Below are 27,693 nucleotides of genomic sequence, written 5' to 3'. Positions count from 1 at the left end.
CCTGTTTCGTAGGGAAAGAATTCCCGGCGTTCCCGTCGCATCTCAAGAGGAGGCACTCTCCACAGGAAAGGCGAGAGGAACTCCAGGGTCATGCCACCATTCCAAGAGTCCCCCAGATGTGTCAGTCCATTCCAGAGGAACCTGTTTTCCCTGCACTGCCTTGACGTTCAAGCCGAGGATCGACTCCCACCACGTGTGCACGTGGGACAGCCCTGTGGGAAAGCCTCGTGGGAAAGCCTCGTGGGAAAGACTCGAGGGAAAACCATAGATCCTTTGATCCACGCGGCGGACTGCGTGACACTGCTGCTACCGCTCTGGAGGAAAGCGCAAGTGCATGCCCGCATTCGAGACGAGGACTGACTCCCCTGGGGAGACTCCAGAAGTACCCCAAGATCCATGTCAGCACTGGAGAGGAATCCTCAGGTTCCGGCCCCGACTCCACACAAGGTCTTAGGCCCTGGCATCGACGGGAGAGGAATGCCGAGAGGCCCCCGAGGAACTCGCATGGGGACTGGCCTTTCCTGAGGCCACCAGAGCGGGTCCCTGAGGTCCCCGTCGTAAGTCGAGAGCACCTGCCGCAACTCGAGAAAATCCAGGAGGTTTTGCCCTCCAGGCGAGATGAGGCCCATTTCCGCTGAGCCTTCTCGAGGCTAATCACGTCTAACCACTGGAACTTCCAAAGGGTCCTTCACACCCTTGCTGCAACTCAAGAAGTTCCCCGACATACCCGTCTCCACTCGAGAGGAAGCACGTGGGGTCCCGCACACATCCAGGGGAGCCCCGTTTCCGCCTCCTAGCTCGAGATGAGGGATCCTTTCCCTGTTTCGTAGGGAAAGAATACCCGGCCTTCCCGTCGCATCTCAAGAGGAGGCGCTCTCCACAGGAAAGGCGAGAGGAACTCCAGGGTCGTGCCACCATTCCAAGAGTCCCCCAGATGTGTCAGTCCATTCCAGAGGAACCTGTTTTCCCTGCACTGACTTGACGTTCAAGCCGAGGATCGACTCCCACCACGTGTGCACGTGGGACAGCCCTGTGGGAAAGCCTCGTGGGAAAGCCTCGTGGGAAAGACTCGAGGGAAAACCATAGATCCTTTGATCCACGCGGCGGACTGCGTGACACTGCTGCTACCGCTCTGGAGGGAAGCGCAAGTGCATGCCCGCATTCGAGACGAGGACTGACTCCCCTGTGGAGACTCCAGAAGTACCCCAAGATCCATGTCAGCACTGGAGAGGAATCCTCAGGTTCCGGCCCCGACTCCACAAAAGGTCTTAGGCCCCGGCATCGACGGGAGTGGAATCCCGAGAGGCCCCCGAGGAACTCGCATGGGGACTGGCCTTTCCTGAGGCCACCAGAGCGGGTCCCTGAGGTCCCCGTCGTAAGTCGAGAGCACCTGCCGCAACTCGAGAAAATCCAGGAGGTTTTGCCCTCCAGGCGAGATGAGGCCCATTTCCGCTGAGGCTTCTCGAGGCCAATCACATCTAACCACTGGAACTTCCAAAGGGTCCTTCACACCCTTGCTGCAACTCAAGAAGTTCCCCGACATATCCGTCTGCACTCGAGAGGAAGCACGTGGTGTCCCGCACACATCCAGGGGAGCCCCGTTTCCGCCTCCTAGCTCGAGATGAGGGATCCTTTCCCTGTTTCGTAGGGATAGAATTCCCTGCGTTCCCGTCGCATCTCAAGAGGAGGCGCTCTCCACAGGAAAGGCGAGAGGAACTCCAGGGTCATGCCACCATTCCAAGAGTCCCCCAGATGTGTCAGTCCATTCCAGAGGAACCTGTTTTCCCTGCACTGCCTTGACGTTCAAGCCGAGGATCGACTCCCACCACGTGTGCACGTGGGACAGCCCTGTGGGAAAGCCTCGTGGGAAAGCCTCGTGGGAAAGACTCGAGGGAAAACCATAGATCCTTTGATCCACGAGGCGGACTGCGTGACACTGCTGCTAACGCTCTGGAGGAAAGCGCAAGTGCATGCCCGCATTCGAGACGAGGACTGACTCCCCTGGGGAGACTCCAGAAGTACCCCAAGATCCATGTCAGCACTGGAGAGGAATCCTCAGGTTCCGGCCCCGACTCCACACAAGGTCTTAGGCCCCGGCATCGACGGGAGAGGAATCCCGAGAGGCCCCCGAGGAACTCGCATGGGGACTGGCCTTTCCTGAGGCCACCAGAGCGGGTCCCTGAGGTCCCCGTCGTAAGTCGAGAGCACCTGCCCCAACTCGAGAAAATCCAGGAGGTTTTGACCTCCAGGCGAGATGAGGCCCATTTCCACTGAGGCTTCTCGAGGCCAATCACATCTAACCACTGGACCTTCCAAAGGGTCCTTCACACCCTTGCTGCAACTCAAGAAGTACCCCGACATACCCGTCTGCAATCGAGAGGAAGCACGTGGTGTCCCGCACACATCCAGAGGAGCCCCGTTTCCGCCTCCTAACTCGAGATGAGGGATCCTTTCCCTGTTTCGTAGGGAAAGAATTCCGGGCGTTCCCGTCGCATCTCAAGAGGAGGCACTCTCCACAGGAAAGGCGAGAGGAACTCCAGGGTCATGCCACCATTCCAAGAGTCCCCCAGATGTGTCAGTCCATTCCAGAGGAACCTGTTTTCCCTGCACTGACTTGACGTTCAAGCCGAGGATCGACTCCCACCACGTGTGCACGTGGGACAGCCCTGTGGGAAAGCCTCGTGGGAAAGCCTCGTGGGAAAGACTCGAGGGAAAACCATAGATCCTTTGATCCACGCGGCGGACTGCGTGACACTGCTGCTACCGCTCTGGAGGAAAGCGCAAGTGCATGCCCGCATTCGAGACGAGGACTGACTCCCCTGGGGAGACTCCAGAAGTACCCCAAGATCCATGTCAGCACTGGAGAGGAATCCTCAGGTTCCGGCCCCGACTCCACACAAGGTCTTAGGCCCTGGCATCGACGGGAGAGGAATGCCGAGAGGCCCCCGAGGAACTCGCATGGGGACTGGCCTTTCCTGAGGCCACCAGAGCGGGTCCCTGAGGTCCCCGTCGTAAGTCGAGAGCACCTGCCGCAACTCGAGAAAATCCAGGAGGTTTTGCCCTCCAGGCGAGATGAGGCCCATTTCCGCTGAGCCTTCTCGAGGCTAATCACGTCTAACCACTGGAACTTCCAAAGGGTCCTTCACACCCTTGCTGCAACTCAAGAAGTTCCCCGACATACCCGTCTGCACTCGAGAGGAAGCACGTGGTGTCCCGCACACATCCAGGGGAGCCCCGTTTCCGCCTCCTAGCTCGAGATGAGGGATCCTTTCCCTGTTTCGTAGGGATAGAATTCCCTGCGTTCCCGTCGCATCTCAAGAGGAGGCGCTCTCCACAGGAAAGGCGAGAGGAACTCCAGGGTCATGCCACCATTCCAAGAGTCCCCCAGATGTGTCAGTCCATTCCAGAGGAACCTGTTTTCCCTGCACTGCCTTGACGTTCAAGCCGAGGATCGACTCCCACCACGTGTGCACGTGGGACAGCCCTGTGGGAAAGCCTCGTGGGAAAGCCTCGTGGGAAAGACTCGAGGGAAAACCATAGATCCTTTGATCCACGAGGCGGACTGCGTGACACTGCTGCTAACGCTCTGGAGGAAAGCGCAAGTGCATGCCCGCATTCGAGACGAGGACTGACTCCCCTGGGGAGACTCCAGAAGTACCCCAAGATCCATGTCAGCACTGGAGAGGAATCCTCAGGTTCCGGCCCCGACTCCACACAAGGTCTTAGGCCCCGGCATCGACGGGAGAGGAATCCCGAGAGGCCCCCGAGGAACTCGCATGGGGACTGGCCTTTCCTGAGGCCACCAGAGCGGGTCCCTGAGGTCCCCGTCGTAAGTCGAGAGCACCTGCCCCAACTCGAGAAAATCCAGGAGGTTTTGACCTCCAGGCGAGATGAGGCCCATTTCCACTGAGGCTTCTCGAGGCCAATCACATCTAACCACTGGACCTTCCAAAGGGTCCTTCACACCCTTGCTGCAACTCAAGAAGTACCCCGACATACCCGTCTGCAATCGAGAGGAAGCACGTGGTGTCCCGCACACATCCAGGGGAGCCCCGTTTCCGCCTCCTAACTCGAGATGAGGGATCCTTTCCCTGTTTCGTAGGGAAAGAATTCCGGGCGTTCCCGTCGCATCTCAAGAGGAGGCACTCTCCACAGGAAAGGCCTGAGGAACTCCAGGGTCATGCCACCATTCCAAGAGTCCCCCAGATGTGTCAGTCCATTCCAGAGGAACCTGTTTTCCCTGCACTGACTTGACGTTCAAGCCGAGGATCGACTCCCACCACGTGTGCACGTGGGACAGCCCTGTGGGAAAGCCTCGTGGGAAAGCCTCGTGGGAAAGACTCGAGGGAAAACCATAGATCCTTTGATCCACGCGGCGGACTGCGTGACACTGCTGCTACCGCTCTGGAGGAAAGCGCAAGTGCATGCCCGCATTCGAGACGAGGACTGACTCCCCTGGGGAGACTCCAGAAGTACCCCAAGATCCATGTCAGCACTGGAGAGGAATCCTCAGGTTCCGGCCCCGACTCCACACAAGGTCTTAGGCCCTGGCATCGACGGGAGAGGAATGCCGAGAGGCCCCCGAGGAACTCGCATGGGGACTGGCCTTTCCTGAGGCCACCAGAGCGGGTCCCTGAGGTCCCCGTCGTAAGTCGAGAGCACCTGCCGCAACTCGAGAAAATCCAGGAGGTTTTGCCCTCCAGGCGAGATGAGGCCCATTTCCGCTGAGCCTTCTCGAGGCTAATCACGTCTAACCACTGGAACTTCCAAAGGGTCCTTCACACCCTTGCTGCAACTCAAGAAGTTCCCCGACATACCCGTCTCCACTCGAGAGGAAGCACGTGGGGTCCCGCACACATCCAGGGGAGCCCCGTTTCCGCCTCCTAGCTCGAGATGAGGGATCCTTTCCCTGTTTCGTAGGGAAAGAATACCCGGCCTTCCCGTCGCATCTCAAGAGGAGGCGCTCTCCACAGGAAAGGCGAGAGGAACTCCAGGGTCGTGCCACCATTCCAAGAGTCCCCCAGATGTGTCAGTCCATTCCAGAGGAACCTGTTTTCCCTGCACTGACTTGACGTTCAAGCCGAGGATCGACTCCCACCACGTGTGCACGTGGGACAGCCCTGTGGGAAAGCCTCGTGGGAAAGCCTCGTGGGAAAGACTCGAGGGAAAACCATAGATCCTTTGATCCACGCGGCGGACTGCGTGACACTGCTGCTACCGCTCTGGAGGAAAGCGCAAGTGCATGCCCGCATTCGAGACGAGGACTGACTCCCCTGTGGAGACTCCAGAAGTACCCCAAGATCCATGTCAGCACTGGAGAGGAATCCTCAGGTTCCGGCCCCGACTCCACAAAAGGTCTTAGGCCCCGGCATCGACGGGAGTGGAATCCCGAGAGGCCCCCGAGGAACTCGCATGGGGACTGGCCTTTCCTGAGGCCACCAGAGCGGGTCCCTGAGGTCCCCGTCGTAAGTCGAGAGCACCTGCCGCAACTCGAGAAAATCCAGGAGGTTTTGCCCTCCAGGCGAGATGAGGCCCATTTCCGCTGAGGCTTCTCGAGGCCAATCACATCTAACCACTGGAACTTCCAAAGGGTCCTTCACACCCTTGCTGCAACTCAAGAAGTTCCCCGACATATCCGTCTGCACTCGAGAGGAAGCACGTGGTGTCCCGCACACATCCAGGGGAGCCCCGTTTCCGCCTCCTAGCTCGAGATGAGGGATCCTTTCCCTGTTTCGTAGGGATAGAATTCCCTGCGTTCCCGTCGCATCTCAAGAGGAGGCGCTCTCCACAGGAAAGGCGAGAGGAACTCCAGGGTCATGCCACCATTCCAAGAGTCCCCCAGATGTGTCAGTCCATTCCAGAGGAACCTGTTTTCCCTGCACTGCCTTGACGTTCAAGCCGAGGATCGACTCCCACCACGTGTGCACGTGGGACAGCCCTGTGGGAAAGCCTCGTGGGAAAGCCTCGTGGGAAAGACTCGAGGCAAAACCATAGATCCTTTGATCCACGAGGCGGACTGCGTGACACTGCTGCTACCGCTCTGGAGGAAAGCGCAAGTGCATGCCCGCATTCGAGACGAGGACTGACTCCCCTGGGGAGACTCCAGAAGTACCCCAAGATCCATGTCAGCACTGGAGAGGAATCCTCAGGTTCCGGCCCCGACTCCACACAAGGTCTTAGGCCCCGGCATCGACGGGAGAGGAATGCCGAGAGGCCCCCGAGGAACTCGCATGGGGACTGGCCTTTCCTGAGGCCACCAGAGCGGGTCCCTGAGGTCCCCGTCGTAAGTCGAGAGCACCTGCCCCAACTCGAGAAAATCCAGGAGGTTTTGACCTCCAGGCGAGATGAGGCCCATTTCCGCTGAGGCTTCTCGAGGCCAATCACATCTAACCACTGGACCTTCCAAAGGGTCCTTCACACCCTTGCTGCAACTCAAGAAGTACCCCGACATACCCGTCTGCAATCGAGAGGAAGCACGTGGTGTCCCGCACACATCCAGGGGAGCCCCGTTTCCGCCTCCTAACTCGAGATGAGGGATCCTTTCCCTGTTTCGTAGGGAAAGAATTCCGGGCGTTCCCGTCGCATCTCAAGAGGAGGCACTCTCCACAGGAAAGGCGAGAGGAACTCCAGGGTCATGCCACCATTCCAAGAGTCCCCCAGATGTGTCAGTCCATTCCAGAGGAACCTGTTTTGCCTGCACTGACTTGACGTTCAAGCCGAGGATCGACTCCCACCACGTGTGCACGTGGGACAGCCCTGTGGGAAAGCCTCGTGGGAAAGCCTCGTGGGAAAGACTCGAGGGAAAACCATAGATCCTTTGATCCACGCGGCGGACTGCGTGACACTGCTGCTACCGCTCTGGAGGAAAGCGCAAGTGCATGCCCGCATTCGAGACGAGGACTGACTCCCCTGGGGAGACTCCAGAAGTACCCCAAGATCCATGTCAGCACTGGAGAGGAATCCTCAGGTTCCGGCCCCGACTCCACACAAGGTCTTAGGCCCTGGCATCGACGGGAGAGGAATGCCGAGAGGCCCCCGAGGAACTCAAATGGGGACTGGCCTTTCCTGAGGCCACCAGAGCGGGTCCCTGAGGTCCCCGTCGTAAGTCGAGAGCACCTGCCGCAACTCGAGAAAATCCAGGAGGTTTTGCCCTCCAGGCGAGATGAGGCCCATTTCCGCTGAGCCTTCTCGAGGCTAATCACGTCTAACCACTGGAACTTCCAAAGGGTCCTTCACACCCTTGCTGCAACTCAAGAAGTTCCCCGACATACCCGTCTCCACTCGAGAGGAAGCACGTGGGGTCCCGCACACATCCAGGGGAGCCCCGTTTCCGCCTCCTAGCTCGAGATGAGGGATCCTTTCCCTGTTTCGTAGGGAAAGAATTCCCGGCCTTCCCGTCGCATCTCAAGAGGAGGCGCTCTCCACAGGAAAGGCGAGAGGAACTCCAGGGTCGTGCCACCATTCCAAGAGTCCCCCAGATGTGTCAGTCCATTCCAGAGGAACCTGTTTTCCCTGCACTGCCTTGACGTTCAAGCCGAGGATCGACTCCCACCACGTGTGCACGTGGGACAGCCTTGTGGGAAAGCCTCGTGGGAAAGACTCGAGGGAAAACCATAGATCCTTTGATCCACGCGGCGGACTGCGTGACACTGCTGCTACCGCTCTGGAGGAAAGCGCAAGTGCATGCCCGCATTCGAGACGAGGACTGACTCCCCTGGGGAGACTCCAGAAGTACCCCAAGATCCATGTCAGCACTGGAGAGGAATCCTCAGGTTCCGGCCCCGACTCCACACAAGGTCTTAGGCCCTGGCATCGACGGGAGAGGAATCCCGAGAGGCCCCCGAGGAACTCGCTTGGGGACTGGCCTTTCCTGAGGCCACCAGAGCGGGTCCCTGAGGTCCCCGTCGTAAGTCGAGAGCACCTGCCGCAACTCGAGAAAATCCAGGAGGTTTTGCCCTCCAGGCGAGATGAGGCCCATTTCCGCTGAGCCTTCTCGAGGCTAATCACGTCTAACCACTGGAACTTCCAAAGGGTCCTTCACACCCTTGCTGCAACTCAAGAAGTTCCCCGACATACCCGTCTCCACTCGAGAGGAAGCACGTGGGGTCCCGCACACATCCAGGGGAGCCCCGTTTCCGCCTCCTAGCTCGAGATGAGGGATCCTTTCCCTGTTTCGTAGGGAAAGAATTCCCGGCCTTCCCGTCGCATCTCAAGAGGAGGCGCTCTCCACAGGAAAGGCGAGAGGAACTCCAGGGTCGTGCCACCATTCCAAGAGTCCCCCAGATGTGTCTGTCCATTCCAGAGGAACCTGTTTTCCCTGCACTGACTTGACGTTCAAGCCGAGGATCGACTCCCACCACGTGTGCACGTGGGACAGCCCTGTGGGAAAGCCTCGTGGGAAAGACTCGAGGGAAAACCATAGATCCTTTGATCCACGCGGCGGACTGCGTGACACTGCTGCTACCGCTCTGGAGGAAAGCGCAAGTGCATGCCCGCATTCGAGACGAGGACTGACTCCCCTGTGGAGACTCCAGAAGTACCCCAAGATCCATGTCAGCACTGGAGAGGAATCCTCAGGTTCCGGCCCCGACTCCACACAAGGTCTTAGGCCCCGGCATCGACGGGAGTGGAATCCCGAGAGGCCCCCGAGGAACTCGCATGGGGACTGGCCTTTCCTGAGGCCACCAGAGCGGGTCCCTGAGGTCCCCGTCGTAAGTCGAGAGCACCTGCCGGAACTCGAGAAAATCCAGGAGGTTTTGCCCTCCAGGCGAGATGAGGCCCATTTCCGCTGAGGCTTCTCGAGGCCAATCACATCTAACCACTGGAACTTCCAAAGGGTCCTTCACACCCTTGCTGCAACTCAAGAAGTTCCCCGACATACCCGTCTGCACTCGAGAGGAAGCACGTGGTGTCCCGCACACATCCAGGGGAGCCCCGTTTCCGCCTCCTAGCTCGAGATGAGGGATCCTTTCAATGTTTCGTAGGGATAGAATTCCCTGCGTTCCCGTCGCATCTCAAGAGGAGGCGCTCTCCACAGGAAAGGCGAGAGGAACTCCAGGGTCATGCCACCATTCCAAGAGTCCCCCAGATGTGTCAGTCCATTCCAGAGGAACCTGTTTTCCCTGCACTGCCTTGACGTTCAAGCCGAGGATCGACTCCCACCACGTGTGCACGTGGGACAGCCCTGTGGGAAAGCCTCGTGGGAAAGCCTCGTGGGAAAGACTCGAGGGAAAACCATAGATCCTTTGATCCACGAGGCGGACTGCGTGACACTGCTGCTAACGCTCTGGAGGAAAGCGCAAGTGCATGCCCGCATTCGAGACGAGGACTGACTCCCCTGGGGAGACTCCAGAAGTACCCCAAGATCCATGTCAGCACTGGAGAGGAATCCTCAGGTTCCGGCCCCGACTCCACACAAGGTCTTAGGCCCCGGCATCGACGGGAGAGGAATGCCGAGAGGCCCCCGAGGAACTCGCATGGGGACTGGCCTTTCCTGAGGCCACCAGAGCGGGTCCCTGAGGTCCCCGTCGTAAGTCGAGAGCACCTGCCCCAACTCGAGAAAATCCAGGAGGTTTTGACCTCCAGGCGAGATGAGGCCCATTTCCCCTGAGGCTTCTCGAGGCCAATCACATCTAACCACTGGACCTTCCAAAGGGTCCTTCACACCCTTGCTGCAACTCAAGAAGTACCCCGACATACCCGTCTGCAATCGAGAGGAAGCACGTGGTGTCCCGCACACATCCAGGGGAGCCCCGTTTCCGCCTCCTAACTCGAGATGAGGGATCCTTTCCCTGTTTCGTAGGGAAAGAATTCCCGGCGTTCCCGTCGCATCTCAAGAGGAGGCACTCTCCACAGGAAAGGCGAGAGGAACTCCAGGGTCATGCCACCATTCCAAGAGTCCCCCAGATGTGTCAGTCCATTCCAGAGGAACCTGTTTTCCCTGCACTGCCTTGACGTTCAAGCCGAGGATCGACTCCCACCACGTGTGCACGTGGGACAGCCCTGTGGGAAAGCCTCGTGGGAAAGCCTCGTGGGAAAGACTCGAGGGAAAACCATAGATCCTTTGATCCACGCTGCGGACTGCGTGACACTGCTGCTACCGCTCTGGAGGAAAGCGCAAGTGCATGCCCGCATTCGAGACGAGGACTGACTCCCCTGGGGAGACTCCAGAAGTACCCCAAGATCCATGTCAGCACTGGAGAGGAATCCTCAGGTTCCGGCCCCGACTCCACACAAGGTCTTAGGCCCTGGCATCGACGGGAGAGGAATCCCGAGAGGCCCCCGAGGAACTCGCTTGGGGACTGGCCTTTCCTGAGGTCACCAGAGCGGGTCCCTGAGGTCCCCGTCGTAAGTCGAGAGCACCTGCCGCAACTCGAGAAAATCCAGGAGGTTTTGCCCTCCAGGCGAGATGAGGCCCATTTCCGCTGAGGCTTCTCGAGGCCAATCACATCTAACCACTGGAACTTCCAAAGGGTCCTTCACACCCTTGCTGCAACTCAAGAAGTTCCCCGACACACCCGTCTGCACTCGAGAGGAAGCACGTGGGTCCCGCACACATCCAGGGGAGCCCCGTTTCCGCCTCCTAGCTCGAGATGAGGGATGCTTTCCCTGTTTCGTAGGGAAAGAATTCCCGGCGTTCCCGTCGCATCTCAAGAGGAGGCGCTCTCCACAGGAAAGGCGAGAGGAACTCCAGGGTCGTGCCACCATTCCAAGAGTCCCCCAGATGTGTCAGTCCATTCCAGAGGAACCTGTTTTCCCTGCACTGCCTTGACGTTCAAGCCGAGGATCGACTCCCACCACGTGTGCACGTGGGACAGCCCTGTGGGAAAGCCTCGTGGGAAAGCCTCGTGGGAAAGACTCGAGGGAAAACCATAGATCCTTTGATCCACGCGGCGGACTGCGTGACACTGCTGCTACCGCTCTGGAGGAAAGCGCAAGTGCATGCCCGCATTCGAGACGAGGACTGACTCCCCTGGGGAGACTCCAGAAGTACCCCAAGATCCATGTCAGCATTGGAGAGGAATCCTCAGGTTCCGGCCCCGACTCCACACAAGGTCTTAGGCCCCGGCATCGACGGGAGAGGAATCCCGAGAGGCCCCCGAGGAACTCGCATGGGGACTGGCCTTTCCTGAGGCCACCAGAGCGGGTCCCTGAGGTCCCCGTCGTAAGTCGAGAGCACCTGCCGCAACTCGAGAAAATCCAGGAGGTTTTGCCCTCCAGGCGAGATGAGGCCCATTTCCGCTGAGGCTTCTCGAGGCCAATCACATCTAACCACTGGAACTTCCAAAGGGTCCTTCACACCCTTGCTGCAACTCAAGAAGTTCCCCGACATACCCGTCTCCACTCGAGAGGAAGCACGTGGGGTCCCGCACACACCCAGGGGAGCCCCGTTTCCGCCTCCTAGCTCGAGATGAGGGATCCTTTCCCTGTTTCGTAGGGAAAGAATTCCCGGCGTTCCCGTCGCATCTCAAGAGGAGGCGCTCTCCACAGGAAAGGCGAGAGGAACTCCAGGGTCGTGACACCATTCCAAGAGTCCCCCAGATGTGTCAGTCCATTCCAGAGGAACCTGTTTTCCCTGCACTGCCTTGACGTTCAAGCCGAGGATCGACTCCCTCCACGTGTGTCGTGGGACAGCACTGTGGGAAAGCCTCGTGGGAAAGCCTCGTGGGAAAGACTCGAGGGAAAATCATAGATCGTTTAATCCACGCGGCGAACTGCGTGACACTGCTGCTACCGCTCTGGAGGAAAGCGCAAGTGCATGCCCGCATTCGAGACGAGGACTGACTCCCCTGGGGAGACTCCAGAAGTACCCCAAGATCCATGTCAGCACTGGAGAGGAATCCTTAGGTTCCGGCCCCGACTCCACACAAGGTCTTAGGCCCTGGCATCGACGGGAGAGGAATCCCGAGAGGCCCCCGAGGAACTCGCATGGGGACTGGCCTTTCCTGAGGCCACCAGAGCGGGTCCCTGAGGTCCCCGTTGTAAGTCGAGAGCACCTGCCGCAACTCGAGAAAATCCAGGAGGTTTTGCCCTCCAGGCGAGATGAGGCCCATTTCCGCTGAGGCTTCTCGAGGCCAATCACATCTAACCACTGGAACTTCCAAAGGGTCCTTCACACCCTTGCTGCAACTCAAGAAGTTCCCCGACACACCCGTCTGCACTCAAGAGGAAGCACGTGGGTCCCGCACACATCCAGGGGAGCCCCGTTTCCGCCTCCTAGCTCGAGATGAGGGATGCTTTCCCTGTTTCTTAGGGAAAGAATTCCCGGCGTTCCCGTCGCATCTCAAGAGGAGGCGCTCTCCACAGGAAAGGCGAGAGGAACTCCAGGGTCGTGCCACCATTCCAAGAGTCCCCCAGATGTGTCAGTCCATTCCAGAGGAACCTGTTTTCCCTGCACTGCCTTGACGTTCAAGCCGAGGATCGACTCCCACCACGTGTGCACGTGGGACAGCCCTGTGGGAAAGCCTCGTGGGAAAGCCTCGTGGGAAAGACTCGAGGGAAAACCATAGATCCTTTGATCCACGCGGCAGACTGCGTGACACTGCTGCTACCGCTCTGGAGGAAAGCGCAAGTGCATGCCCGCATTCGAGACGAGGACTGACTCCCCTGGGAAGACTCCAGAAGTACCATAAGATCCATGTCAGCACTGCAGAGGAATCCTCAGGTTCCGGCCCCGACTCCACACAAGGTCTTAGGCCCTGGCATCGACGGGAGAGGAATCCCGAGAGGCCCCCTAGGAACTCGCATGGGGACTGGCCTTTCCTGAGGCCACCAGAGCGGGTCCCTGAGTTCCCAGTCGTAAGTCGAGAGCACCTGCCGCAACTAGAGAAAATCCAGGAGGTTTTGCCCTCCAGGCGAGATGAGGCCCATTTCCGCTGAGGCTTCTCGAGGCCAATCACATCTAACCACTGGAACTTCCAAAGGGTCCTTCACACCCTTGCTGCAACTCAAGAAGTTCCCCGACATACCCGTCTGCACTCGAGAGGAAGCACGTGGGTGCCGCACACATCCAGGGGAGCCCCGTTTCCGCCTCCTAGCTCGAGATGAGGGATCCTTTCCCTGTTTCGTAGGGAAAGAATTCCCGGCGTTCCCGTCGCATCTCAAGAGGAGGCGCGCTCCACAGGAAAGGCGAGAGGAACTCCAGGGTCGTGCCACCATTCCAAGAGTCCCCCAGATGTGTCAGTCCATTCCAGAGGAACCTGTTTTCCCTGCACTGCCTTGACGTTCAAGCCGAGGATCGACTCCCACCACGTGTGCACGTGGGACAGCCCTGTGGGAAAGCCTCGTGGGAAAGCCTCGTGGGAAACACTCGAGGGGAAACCATAGATCCTTTGATCCACGCGGCGGACTGCGTGACACTGCTGCTACCGCGCTGGAGGAAAGCGCAAGTGCATGCCCGCATTCGAGACGAGGACTGACTCCCCTGGGGAGACTCCAGAAGTACCCCAAGATCCATGTCAGCACTGGAGAGGAATCCTCAGGTTTCGGCCCCGACTCCACACAAGGTCTTAGGCCCTGGCATCGACGGGAGAGGAATCCCGAGAGGCCCCCGAGGAACTCGCATGGGGACTGGCCTTTCCTGAGGCCACCAGAGCGGGTCCCTGAGGTCCCCGTCGTAAGTCGAGAGCACCTGCCGCAACTCGAGAAAATCCAGGAGGTTTTGCCCTCCAGGCGAGATGAGGCCCATTTCCGCTGAGGCTTCTCGAGGCCAATCACATCTAACCACTGGAACTTCCAAAGGGTCCTTCACACCCTTGCTGCAACTCAAGAAGTTCCCCGACACACCCGTCTGCATTCGAGAGGAAGCACGTGGGTCCCGCACACATCCAGGGGAGCCCCGTTTCCGCCTCCTAGCTCGAGATTAGGGATCCTTTCCCTGTTTCGTAGGGAAAGAATTCCCGGCGTTCCCGCGGCATCTCAAGAGGAGGCGCTCTCCACAGGAAAGGCGAGAGGAACTCCAGGGTCGTGCCACCATTCCAAGAGTCCCCCAGATGTGTCAGTCCATTCCAGAGGAACCTGTTTTCCCTGCACTGCCTTGACGTTCAAGCCGAGGATCGACTCCCACCACGTGTGCACGTGGGACAGCCCTGTGGGAAAGCCTCGTGGGAAAGCCTGGTGGGAAAGACTCGAGGGAAAACCATAGATCCTTTGATCCACGCGGCGGACTGCGTGACACTGCTGCTACCGCTCTGGAGGAAAGCGCAAGTGCATGCCCGCATTCGAGACGAGGACTGACTCCCCTGGGGAGACTCCAGAAGTACCCCAAGATCCATGTCAGCACTGGAGAGGAATCCTCAGGTTCCGGCCCCGACTCCACACAAGGTCTTAGGCCCTGGCATCGACGGGAGAGGAATGCCGAGAGGCCCCCGAGGAACTCGCTTGGGGACTGGCCTTTCCTGAGGCCACCAGAGCGGGTCCCTGAGGTCCCCGTCGTAAGTCGAGAGCACCTGCCGCAACTCGAGAAAATCCAGGAGGTTTTGCCCTCCAGGCGAGATGAGGCCCATTTCCGCTGAGCCTTCTCGAGGCTAATCACGTCTAACCACTGGAACTTCCAAAGGGTCCTTCACACCCTTGCTGCAACTCAAGAAGTTCCCCGACATACCCGTCTCCACTCGAGAGGAAGCACGTGGGGTCCCGCACACATCCAGGGGAGCCCCGTTTCCGCCTCCTAGCTCGAGATGAGGGATCCTTTCCCTGTTTCGTAGGGAAAGAATTCCCGGCCTTCCCGTCGCATCTCAAGAGGAGGCGCTCTCCACAGGAAAGGCGAGAGGAACTCCAGGGTCGTGCCACCATTCCAAGAGTCCCCCAGATGTGTCAGTCCATTCCAGAGGAACCTGTTTTCCCTGCACTGACTTGACGTTCAAGCCGAGGATCGACTCCCACCACGTGTGCACGTGGGACAGCCCTGTGGGAAAGCCTCGTGGGAAAGACTCGAGGGAAAACCATAGATCCTTTGATCCACGCGGCGGACTGCGTGACACTGCTGCTACCGCTCTGGAGGAAAGCGCAAGTGCATGCCCGCATTCGAGACGAGGACTGACTCCCCTGTGGAGACTCCAGAAGTACCCCAAGATCCATGTCAGCACTGGAGAGGAATCCTCAGGTTCCGGCCCCGACTCCACACAAGGTCTTAGGCCCCGGCATCGACGGGAGTGGAATCCCGAGAGGCCCCCGAGGAACTCGCATGGGGACTGGCCTTTCCTGAGGCCACCAGAGCGGGTCCCTGAGGTCCCCGTCGTAAGTCGAGAGCACCTGCCGCAACTCGAGAAAATCCAGGAGGTTTTGCCCTCCAGGCGAGATGAGGCCCATTTCCGCTGAGGCTTCTCGAGGCCAATCACATCTAACCACTGGAACTTCCAAAGGGTCCTTCACACCCTTGCTGCAACTCAAGAAGTTCCCCGACATACCCGTCTGCACTCGAGAGGAAGCACGTGGTGTCCCGCACACATCCAGGGGAGCCCCGTTTCCGCCTCCTAGCTCGAGATGAGGGATCCTTTCAATGTTTCGTAGGGATAGAATTCCCTGCGTTCCCGTCGCATCTCAAGAGGAGGCGCTCTCCACAGGAAAGGCGAGAGGAACTCCAGGGTCATGCCACCATTCCAAGAGTCCCCCAGATGTGTCAGTCCATTCCAGAGGAACCTGTTTTCCCTGCACTGCCTTGACGTTCAAGCCGAGGATCGACTCCCACCACGTGTGCACGTGGGACAGCCCTGTGGGAAAGCCTCGAGGGAAAGCCTCGTGGGAAAGACTCGAGGGAAAACCATAGATCCTTTGATCCACGAGGCGGACTGCGTGACACTGCTGCTAACGCTCTGGAGGAAAGCGCAAGTGCATGCCCGCATTCGAGACGAGGACTGACTCCCCTGGGGAGACTCCAGAAGTACCCCAAGATCCATGTCAGCACTGGAGAGGAATCCTCAGGTTCCGGCCCCGACTCCACACAAGGTCTTAGGCCCCGGCATCGACGGGAGAGGAATCCCGAGAGGCCCCCGAGGAACTCGCATGGGGACTGGCCTTTCCTGAGGCCACCAGAGCGGGTCCCTGAGGTCCCCGTCGTAAGTCGAGAGCACCTGCCCCAACTCGAGAAAATCCAGGAGGTTTTGACCTCCAGGCGAGATGAGGCCCATTTCCCCTGAGGCTTCTCGAGGCCAATCACATCTAACCACTGGACCTTCCAAAGGGTCCTTCACACCCTTGCTGCAACTCAAGAAGTACCCCGACATACCCGTCTGCAATCGAGAGGAAGCACGTGGTGTCCCGCACACATCCAGCGGAGCCCCGTTTCCGCCTCCTAACTCGAGATGAGGGATCCTTTCCCTGTTTCGTAGGGAAAGAATTCCCGGCGTTCCCGTCGCATCTCAAGAGGAGGCACTCTCCACAGGAAAGGCGAGAGGAACTCCAGGGTCGTGCCACCATTCCAAGAGTCCCCCAGATGTGTCAGTCCATTCCAGAGGAACCTGTTTTCCCTGCACTGCCTTGACGTTCAAGCCGAGGATCGACTCCCACCACGTGTGCACGTGGGACAGCCCTGTGGGAAAGCCTCGTGGGAAAGCCTCGTGGGAAAGACTCGAGGGAAAACCATAGATCCTTTGATCCACGCGGCAGACTGCGTGACACTGCTGCTACCGCTCTGGAGGAAAGCGCAAGTGCATGCCCGCATTCGAGACGAGGACTGACTCCCCTGGGAAGACTCCAGAAGTACCATAAGATCCATGTCAGCACTGCAGAGGAATCCTCAGGTTCCGGCCCCGACTCCACACAAGGTCTTAGGCCCTGGCATCGACGGGAGAGGAATCCCGAGAGGCCCCCTAGGAACTCGCATGGGGACTGGCCTTTCCTGAGGCCACCAGAGCGGGTCCCTGAGTTCCCAGTCGTAAGTCGAGAGCACCTGCCGCAACTCGAGAAAATCCAGGAGGTTTTGCCCTCCAGGCGAGATGAGGCCCATTTCCGCTGAGGCTTCTCGAGGCCAATCACATCTAACCACTGGAACTTCCAAAGGGTCCTTCACACCCTTGCTGCAACTCAAGAAGTTCCCCGACATACCCGTCTGCACTCGAGAGGAAGCACGTGGGTGCCGCACACATCCAGGGGAGCCCCGTTTCCGCCTCCTAGCTCGAGATGAGGGATCCTTTCCCTGTTTCGTAGGGAAAGAATTCCCGGCGTTCCCGTCGCATCTCAAGAGGAGGCGCGCTCCACAGGAAAGGCGAGAGGAACTCCAGGGTCGTGCCACCATTCCAAGAGTCCCCCAGATGTGTCAGTCCATTCCAGAGGAACCTGTTTTCCCTGCACTGCCTTGACGTTCAAGCCGAGGATCGACTCCCACCACGTGTGCACGTGGGACAGCCCTGTGGGAAAGCCTCGTGGGAAAGCCTCGTGGGAAACACTCGAGGGGAAACCATAGATCCTTTGATCCACGCGGCGGACTGCGTGACACTGCTGCTACCGCGCTGGAGGAAAGCGCAAGTGCATGCCCGCATTCGAGACGAGGACTGACTCCCCTGGGGAGACTCCAGAAGTACCCCAAGATCCATGTCAGCACTGGAGAGGAATCCTCAGGTTCCGGCCCCGACTCCACACAAGGTCTTAGGCCCTGGCATCGACGGGAGAGGAATCCCGAGAGGCCCCCGAGGAACTCGCATGGGGACTGGCCTTTCCTGAGGCCACCAGAGCGGGTCCCTGAGGTCCCCGTCGTAAGTCGAGAGCACCTGCCGCAACTCGAGAAAATCCAGGAGGTTTTGCCCTCCAGGCGAGATGAGGCCCATTTCCGCTGAGGCTTCTCGAGGCCAATCACATCTAACCACTGGAACTTCCAAAGGGTCCTTCACACCCTTGCTGCAACTCAAGAAGTTCCCCGACACACCCGTCTGCATTCGAGAGGAAGCACGTGGGTCCCGCACACATCCAGGGGAGCCCCGTTTCCGCCTCCTAGCTCGAGATTAGGGATCCTTTCCCTGTTTCGTAGGGAAAGAATTCCCGGCGTTCCCGCGGCATCTCAAGAGGAGGCGCTCTCCACAGGAAAGGCGAGAGGAACTCCAGGGTCGTGCCACCATTCCAAGAGTCCCCCAGATGTGTCAGTCCATTCCAGAGGAACCTGTTTTCCCTGCACTGCCTTGACGTTCAAGCCGAGGATCGACTCCCACCACGTGTGCACGTGGGACAGCCCTGTGGGAAAGCCTCGTGGGAAAGCCTCGTGGGAAAGACTCGAGGGAAAACCATAGATCCTTTGATCCACGCGGCGGACTGCGTGACACTGCTGCTACCGCTCTGGAGGAAAGCGCAAGTGCATGCCCGCATTCGAGACGAGGACTGACTCCCCTGGGGAGACTCCAGAAGTACCCCAAGATCCATGTCAGCACTGCAGAGGAATCCTCAGGTTCCGGCCCCGACTCCACACAAGGTCTTAGGCCCTGGCATCGACGGGAGAGGAATCCCGAGAGGCCCCCGAGGAACTCGCATGGGGACTGGCCTTTCCTGAGGCCACCAGAGCGGGTCCCTGAGGTCCCCGTCGTAAGTCGAGAGCACCTGCCGCAACTCGAGAAAATCTAGGAGGTTTTGCCCTCCAGGCGGGATGAGGCCCATTTCCGCTGAGGCTTCTCGAGGCCAATCACATCTAACCACTGGAACTTCCAAAGGGTCCTTCACACACTTGCTGCAACTCAAGAAGTTCCCCGACACACCCGTCTGCACTCGAGAGGAAGCACGTGGGTCCCGCACACATCCAGGGGAGCCCCGTTTCCGCCTCCTAGCTCGAGATGAGGGATCCTTTCCCTGTTTCATAGGGAAAGAATTCCCGGCGTTCCAGTCGCATCTCAAGAGGAGGCGCTCTCCACAGGAAAGGCGAGAGGAACTCCAGGGTCGTGCCACCATTCCAAGAGTCCCCCAGATGTGTCAGTCCATTCCAGAGGAACCTGTTTTCCCTGCACTGCCTTGACGTTCAAGCCGAGGATCGACTCCCACCACGTGTGCACGTGGGACAGCCCTGTGGGAAAGCCTCGTGGGAAAGCCTCGTGGGAAAGACTCGAGGGAAAACCATAGATCCTTTGATCCACGCGGCGGACTGCGTGACACTGCTGCTACCGCTCTGGAGGAAAGCGCAAGTGCATGCCCGCATTCGAGACGAGGACTGACTCCCCTGGGGAGACTCCAGAAGTACCCCAAGATCCATGTCAGCACTGGAGAGTAATCCTCAGGTTCCGGCCCCGACTCCACACAAGGTCTTAGGCCCTGGCATCGACGGGAGAGGAATCCCGAGAGGCCACCGAGGAACTCTCATGGGGACTGGCCTTTCCTGAGGCCACCAGAGCGGGTCCCTGAGGTCCCCGTCGTAAGTCGAGAGCACCTGCCGCAACTCGAGAAAATCCAGGAGGTTTTGCCCTCCAGGCGAGATGAGGCCCATTTCCGCTGAGGCTTCTCGAGGCCAATCACATCTAACCACTGGAACTTCCAAAGGGTCCTTCACACCCTTGCTGCAACTCAAGAAGTTCCCCGACACACCCGTCTGCACTCGAGAGGAAGCACGTGGGTCCGGCACACATCCAGGGGAGCCCCGTTTCCGCCTCCTAGCTCGAGATGAGGGATGCTTTCCCTGTTTCTTAGGGAAAGAATTCCCGGCGTTCCCGTCGCATCTCAAGAGGAGGCGCTCTCCACAGGAAAGGCGAGAGGAACTCCAGGGTCGTGCCACCATTCCAAGAGTCCCCCAGATGTGTCAGTCCATTCCAGAGGAACCTGTTTTCCCTGCACTGCCTTGACGTTCAAGCCGAGGATCGACTCCCACCACGTGTGCACGTGGGACAGCCCTGTGGGAAAGCCTCGTGGGAAAGCCTCGTGGGAAAGAATCGAGGGAAAACCATAGATCCTTTGATCCACGCGGCGGACTGCGTGTCACTGCTGCTACCGCTCTGGAGGAAAGCGCAAGTGCATGCCCGCATTCGAGACGAGGACTGACTCCCCTGGGGAGACTCCAGAAGTACCCCAAGATCCATGTCAGCACTGGAGAGGAATCCTCAGGTTCCGGCCCCGACTCCACACAAGGTCTTAGGCCCTGGCATCGACGGGAGAGGAATCCCGAGAGGCCCCCGAGGAACTCGCATGGGGACTGGCCTTTCCTGAGGCCACCAGAGCGGGTCCCTGAGGTCCCCGTCATAAGTCGAGAGCACCTGCCGCAACTCGAGAAAATCCAGGAGGTTTTGCCCTCCAGGCGAGATGAGGCCCATTTCCGCTGAGGCTTCTCGAGGCCAATCACATCTAACCACTGGAACTTCCAAAGGGTCCTTCACAACCTTGCTGCAACTCAAGAAGTTCCCCGAAACACCCGTCTGCACTCGAGAGGAAGCACGTGGGTCCCGCACACATCCAGGGAAGCCCCGTTTCCGCCTCCTAGCTCGAGATGAGGGATCCTTTCCCTGTTTCGTAGGGAAAGAATTCCCGGCGTTCCCGTCGCATCTCAAGAGGAGGCGCTCTCCACAGGAAAGGCGAGAGGAACTCCAGGGTCGTGCCACCATTCCAAGAGTCCCCCAGATGTGTCAGTCCATTCCAGAGGAACCTGTTTTCCCTGCACTGCCTTGACGTTCAAGCCGAGGATCGACTCCCACCACGTGTGCACGTGGGACAGCCCTGTGGGAAAGCCTCGTGGGAAAGCCTCGTGGGAAACACTCGAGGGAAAACCATAGATCCTTTGATCCACGCGGCGGACTGGGTGACACTGCTGCTACCGCTCTGGAGGAAAGCGCAAGTGCATGCCCGCATTCGAGACGAGGACTGACTCCCCTGGGGAGACTCCAGAAGTACCCCAAGATCCATGTCAGCACTGGAGAGGAATCCTCAGGTTCCGGCCCCGACTCCACACAAAGTCTTAGGCCCCGGCATCGACGGGAGAGGAATCCCGAGAGGCCCCCGAGGAACTCGCATGGGGACTGGCCTTTCCTGAGGCCACCAGAGCGGGTCCCTGAGGTCCCCATCCTAAGTCGAGAGCACCTGCCGCAACTCGAGAAAATCCAGGAGGTTTTGCCCTCCAGGCGAGATGAGGCCCATTTCCGCTGAGGCTTCTCGAGGCCAATCACATCTAACCACTGGAACTTCCAAAGGGTCCTTCACACCCTTGCTGCAACTCAAGAAGTTCCCCGACACACCCGTCTGCACTCGAGAGGAAGCACGTGGGCCCCGCACACATCCAGGGGAGCCCCGTTTCCGCCTCCTAGCTCGAGATGCGGGATGCTTTCGCTGTTTCCTAGGGAAAGAATTCCCGGCGTTCCCGTCGCATCTCAAGAGGAGGCGCTCTCCACAGGAAAGGCGAGAGGAACTCCAGGGTCGTGCCACCATTCCAAGAGTCCCCCAGATGTGTCAGTCCATTCCAGAGGAACCTGTTTTCCCTGCACTGCCTTGACGTTCAAGCCGAGGATCGACTCCCACCACGTGTGCACGTGGGACAGCCCTGTGGGAAAGCCTCGTGGGAAAGCCTCGTGGGAAAGACTCGAGGGAAAACCATAGATCCTTTGATCTCACGCGGCGGACTGCGTGACACTGCTGCTACCGCTCTGGAGGAAATCGCAAGTGCATGCCCGCATTCGAGACGAGGACTGACTCCCCTGGGGAGACTCCAGAAGTACCCCAAGATCCATGTCAGCACTGCAGAGGAATACTCAGGTTCCGGCCCCGACTCCACACAAGGTCTTAGGCCCTGGCATCGACGGGAGAGGAATCCCGAGAGGCCCCCGAGGAACTCGCATGGGGACTGGCCTTTCCTGAGGCCACCAGAGCGGGTCCCTGAGGTCCCCGTCGTAAGTCGAGAGCACCTGCCGGAACTCGAGAAAATCCAGGAGGTTTTGCCCTCCAGGCGGGATGAGGCCCATTTCCGCTGAGGCTTCTCGAGCCCAATCACATCTAACCACTGGAACTTCCAAAGGGTCCTTCACACCCTTGCTGCAACTCAAGAAGTTCCCCGACACACCCGTCTGCACTCGAGAGGAAGCACGTGGGTCCCGCACACATCCAGGGGAGCCCCGTTTGCGCCTCCTAGCTCGAGATGAGGGATCCTTTCCCTGTTTCATAGGGAAAGAATTCCCGGCGTTCCCGTCGCATCTCAAGAGGAGGCGCTCTCCACAGGAAAGGCGAGAGGAACTCCAGGGTCGTGCCACCATTCCAAGAGTCCCCCAGATGTGTCAGTCCATTCCAGAGGAACCTGTTTTCCCTGCACTGCCTTGACGTTCAAGCCGAGGATCGACTCCCACCACGTGTGCACGTGGGACAGCCCTGTGGGAAAGCCTCGTGGGAAAGCCTCGTGGGAAAGAATCGAGGGAAAACCATAGATCCTTTGATCCACGCGGCAGACTGCGTGACACTGCTGCTACCGCTCTGGAGGAAAGCGCAAGTGCATGCCCGCATTCGAGACGAGGACTGACTCCCCTGGGGAGACTCCAGAAGTACCCCAAGATCCATGTCAGCACTGGAGAGGAATCCTCAGGTTCCGGCCCCGACTCCACACAAGGTCTTAGGCCCTGGCATCGACGGGAGAGGAATCCCGAGAGGCCACCGAGGAACTCGCATGGGGACTGGCCTTTCCTGAGGCCACCAGAGCGGGTCCCTGAGGTCCCCGTCGTAAGTCGAGAGCACCTGCCGCAACTCGAGAAAATCCAGGAGGTTTTGCCCTCCAGGCGAGATGAGGCCCATTTCCGCTGAGGCTTCTCGAGGCCAATCACATCTAACCACTGGAACTTCCAAAGGGTCCTTCACACCCTTGCTGCAACTCAAGAAGTTCCCCGACACACCCGTCTGCACTCGAGAGGAAGCACGTGGGTCCCGCACACATCCAGGGGAGCCCCGTTTCCGCCTCCTAGCTCGAGATGAGGGATCCTTTCCCTGTTTCGTAGGGAAAGAATTCCCGGCGTTCCCGTCGCATCTCAAGAGGAGGCGCTCTCCACAGGAAAGGCGAGAGGAACTCCAGGGTCGTGCCACCATTCCAAGAGTCCCCCAGATGTGTCAGTCCATTCCAGAGGAACCTGTTTTCCCTGCACTGCCTTGACGTTCAAGCCGAGGATCGACTCCCACCACGTGTGCACGTGGGACAGCCCTGTGGGAAAGCCTCGTGGGAAAGCCTCGTGGGAAAGACTCGAGGGAAAACCATAGATCCTTTGATCCATGCGGCGGACTGCGTGACACTGCTGCTACCGCTCTGGAGGAAAGCGCAAGTGCATGCCCGCATTCGAGACGAGGACTGACTCCCCTGGGGAGACTCCAGAAGTACCCCAAGATCCATGTCAGCACTGGAGAGGAATCCTCAGGTTCCGGCCCCGACTCCACACAAGGTCTTAGGCCCTGGCATCGACGGGAGAGGAATCCCGAGAGGCCACCGAGGAACTCGCATGGGGACTGGCCTTTCCTGAGGCCACCAGAGCGGGTCCCTGAGGTCCCCGTCGTAAGTCGAGAGCACCTGCCGCAACTCGAGAAAATCCAGGAGGTTTTGCCCTCCAGGCGAGATGAGGCCCATTTCCGCTGAGGCTTCTCGAGGCCAATCACATCTAACCACTGGAACTTCCAAAGGGTCCTTCACACCCTTGCTGCAACTCAAGAAGTTCCCCGACACACCCGTCTGCACTCGAGAGGAAGCACGTGTGTCCCGCACACATCCAGGGGAGCCCCGTTTCCGCCTCCTAGCTCGAGATGAGGGATCCTTTCCCTGTTTCGTAGGGAAAGAATTCCCGGCGTTCCCGTCGCATCTCAAGAGGAGGCGCTCTCCACAGGAAAGGCGAGAGGAACTCCAGGGTCGTGCCACCATTCCAAGAGTCCCCCAGATGTGTCAGTCCATTCCAGAGGAACCTGTTTTCCCTGCACTGCCTTGACGTTCAAGCCGAGGATCGACTCCCACCACGTGTGCACGTGGGACAGCCCTGTGGGAAAGCCTCGTGGGAAAGCCTCGTGGGAAAGACTCGAGGGAAAACCATAGATCCTTTGATCCACGCGGCGGACTGCGTGACACTGCTGCTACCGCTCTGGAGGAAAGCGCAAGTGCATGCCCGCATTCGAGACGAGGACTGACTCCCCTGGGGAGACTCCAGAAGTACCCCAAGATCCATGTCAGCACTGCAGAGGAATACTCAGGTTCCGGCCCCGACTCCACACAAGGTCTTAGGCCCTGGCATCGACGGGAGAGGAATCCCGAGAGGCCCCCGAGGAACTCGCATGGGGACTGGCCTTTACTGAGGCCACCAGAGCGGGTCCCTGAGGGCCCCGTCGTAAGTCGAGAGCACCTGCCACAACTCGAGAAAATCCAGGAGGTTTTGCCCTCCAGGCGGGATGAGGCCCATTTCCGCTGAGGCTTCTCGAGGCCAATCACATCTAACCACTGGACCTTCCAAAGGGTCCTTCACACCCTTGCTGCAACTCAAGAAGTTCCCCGACACACCCGTCTGCACTCGAGAGGAAGCACGTGGGTCCCGCACACATCCAGGGGAGCCCCGTTTCCGCCTCCTAGCTCGAGATGAGGGATCCTTTCCCTGTTTCATAGGGAAAGAATTCCCGGCGTTCCCGTCGCATCTCAAGAGGAGGCGCTCTCCACAGGAAAGGCGAGAGGAACTCCAGGGTCGTGCCACCATTCCAAGAGTCCCCCAGATGTGTCAGTCCATTCCAGAGGAACCTGTTTTCCCTGCACTGCCTTGACGTTCAAGCCGAGGATCGACTCCCACCACGTGTGCACGTGGGACAGCCCTGTGGGAAAGCCTCGTGGGAAAGCCTCGTGGGAAAGACTCGAGGGAAAACCATAGATCCTTTGATCCACGCGGCGGACTGCGTGACACTGCTGCTACCGCTCTGGAGGAAAGCGCAAGTGCATGCCCGCATTCGAGACGAGGACTGACTCCCCTGGGGAGACTCCAGAAGTACCCCAAGATCCATGTCAGCACTGGAGAGGAATCCTCAGGTTCCGGCCCCGACTCCACACAAGGTCTTAGGCCCTGGCATCGACGGGAGAGGAATCCCGAGAGGCCACCGAGGAACTCGCATGGGGACTGGCCTTTCCTGAGGCCACCAGAGCGGGTCCCTGAGGTCCCCGTCGTAAGTCGAGAGCACCTGCCGCAACTCGAGAAAATCCAGGAGGTTTTGTCCTCCAGGCGAGATGAGGCCCATTTCCGCTGAGGCTTCTCGAGGCCAATCACATCTAACCACTGGAACTTCCAAAGGGTCCTTCACACCCTTGCTGCAACTCAAGAAGTTCCCCGACACACCAGTCTGCACTCGAGAGGAAGCACGTGGGTCCCGCACACATCCAGGGGAGCCCCGTTTCCGCCTCCTAGCTCGAGATGAGGGATCCTTTCCCTGTTTCGTAGGGAAAGAATTCCCGGCGTTCCCGTCGCATCTCAAGAGGAGGCGCTCTCCACAGGAAAGGCGAGAGGAACTCCAGGGTCGTGCCACCATTCCAAGAGTCCCCCAGATGTGTCAGTCCATTCCAGAGGAACCTGTTTTCCCTGCACTGCCTTGACGTTCAAGCCGAGGATCGACTCCCACCACGTGTGCACGTGGGACAGCCCTGTGGGAAAGCCTCGTGGGAAAGCCTCGTTGGAAAGACTCGAGGGAAAACCATAGATCCTTTGATCCACGCGGCGGACTGCGTGCCACTGCTGCTACCGCTCTGGAGGAAAGCGCAAGTGCATGCCCGCATTCGAGACGAGGACTGACTCCCCTGGGGAGACTCCAGAAGTACCCCAAGATCCATGTCAGCACTGGAGAGGAATCCTCAGGTTCCGGCCCCGACTCCACACAAGGTCTTAGGCACCGGCATCGACGGGAGAGGAATCCCGAGAGGCCCCCGAGGAACTCGCATGGGGACTGGCCTTTCCTGAGGCCACCAGAGCGGGTCCCTGAGGTCCCCGTCGTAAGTCGAGAGCACCTGCCCCAACTCGAGAAAATCCAGGATGTTTTGACCTCCAGGCGAGATGAGGCCCATTTCCGCTGAGGCTTCTCGAGGCCAATCACATCTAACCACTGGACCTTCCAAAGGGTCCTTCACACCCTTGCTGCAACACAAGAAGTACCCCGACATACCCGTCTGCAATCGAGAGGAAGCACGTGGTGTCCCGCACACATCCAGGGGAGCCCCGTTTCCGCCTCCTAACTCGAGATGAGGGATCCTTTCCCTGTTTCGTAGGGAAAGAATTCCCGGCGTTCCCGTCGCATCTCAAGAGGAGGCACTCTCCACAGGAAAGGCGAGAGGAACTCCAGGGTCATGCCACCATTCCAAGAGTCCCCCAGATGTGTCAGTCCATTCCAGAGGAACCTGTTTTCCCTGCACTGCCTTGATGTTCAAGCCGAGGATCGACTCCCACAACGTGTGCACGTGGGACAGCCCTGTGGGAAAGCCTCGTGGGAAAGCCTCGTGGGAAAGACTCGAGGGAAAACCATAGATCCTTTGATCCACGCGGCGGACTGCGTGACACTGCTGCTACCGCTCTGGAGGAAAGCGCAAGTGCATGCCCGCATTCGAGACGAGGACTGACTCCCCTGGGGAGACTCCAGAAGTACCCCAAGATCCATGTCAGCACTGCAGAGGAATCCTCAGGTTCCGGCCCCGACTCCACACAAGGTCTTAGGCCCTGGCATCGACGGGAGAGGAATCCCGAGAGGCCCCCGAGGAACTCGCATGGGGACTGGCCTTTCCTGAGGCCACCAGAGCGGGTCCCTGAGGTCCCCGTCGTAAGTCGAGAGCACCTGCCGCAACTCGAGAAAATCCAGGAGGTTTAGCCCTCCAGGCGAGATGAGGCCCATTTCCGCTGAGGCTTCTCGAGGCCAATCACATCTAACGACTGGAACTTCCAAAGGGTCCTTCACACCATTGCTGCAACTCAAGAAGTTCCCCGACATACCCGTCTCCACTCGAGAGGAAGGACGTGGGGTCCCGCACACACCCAGGGGAGCCCCGTTTCCGCCTCCTAGCTCGAGATGAGGGATCCTTTCCCTGTTTCGTAGGGAAAGAATTCCCGGCGTTCCCGTCGCATCTCAAGAGGAGGTGCTCTCCACAGGAAAGGCGAGAGGAACTCCAGGATCGTGACACCATTCCAAGAGTCCCCCAGATGTGTCAGTCCATTCCAGACGAACCTGTTTTCCCTGCACTGCCTTGACGTTCAAGCCGAGGATCGACTCCCACCACGTGTGCACGTGGGACAGCACTGTGGGAAAGCCTCGTGGGAAAGCCTCGAGGGAAAGACTCGAGGGAAAACCATAGATCCTTTGATCCACGCGGCGGACTGCGTGACACTGCTGCTACCGCTCTGGAGGAAAGCGCAAGTGCATGCCCGCATTCGAGACGAGGACTGACTCCCCTGGGGAGACTCCAGAAGTACCCCAAGATCCATGTCAGCACTGGAGAGGAATCCTCAGGTTCCGGCCCCGACTCCACACTAGGTCTTAGGCCCCGGCATCGACGGGAGAGGAATCCCGAGAGGCCCCTGAGGAACTCGCATGGGGACTGGCCTTTCCTGAGGCCACCAGAGCGGGTCCCTGAGGTCCCCGTCGTAAGTCGAGAGCACCTGCCGCAACTCGAGAAAATCCAGGAGGTTTTGCCCTCCAGGCGAGATGAGGCCCATTTCCGCTGAGGCTTCTCGAGGCTAATCACGTCTAACCACTGGAACATCCAAAGGGTCCTTCACAACCTTGCTGCAACTCAAGAAATTCCCCGACATACCCGTCTCCACTCGAGAGGAAGCACCA

The sequence above is a fragment of the Ovis canadensis genome, chromosome 21, assembly GCF_042477335.2.
Source record: "Ovis canadensis isolate MfBH-ARS-UI-01 breed Bighorn chromosome 21, ARS-UI_OviCan_v2, whole genome shotgun sequence".
Lineage (NCBI taxonomy): Eukaryota > Metazoa > Chordata > Mammalia > Artiodactyla > Bovidae > Ovis > Ovis canadensis.
Note: the sequence above shows the minus strand (reverse complement) of the source record.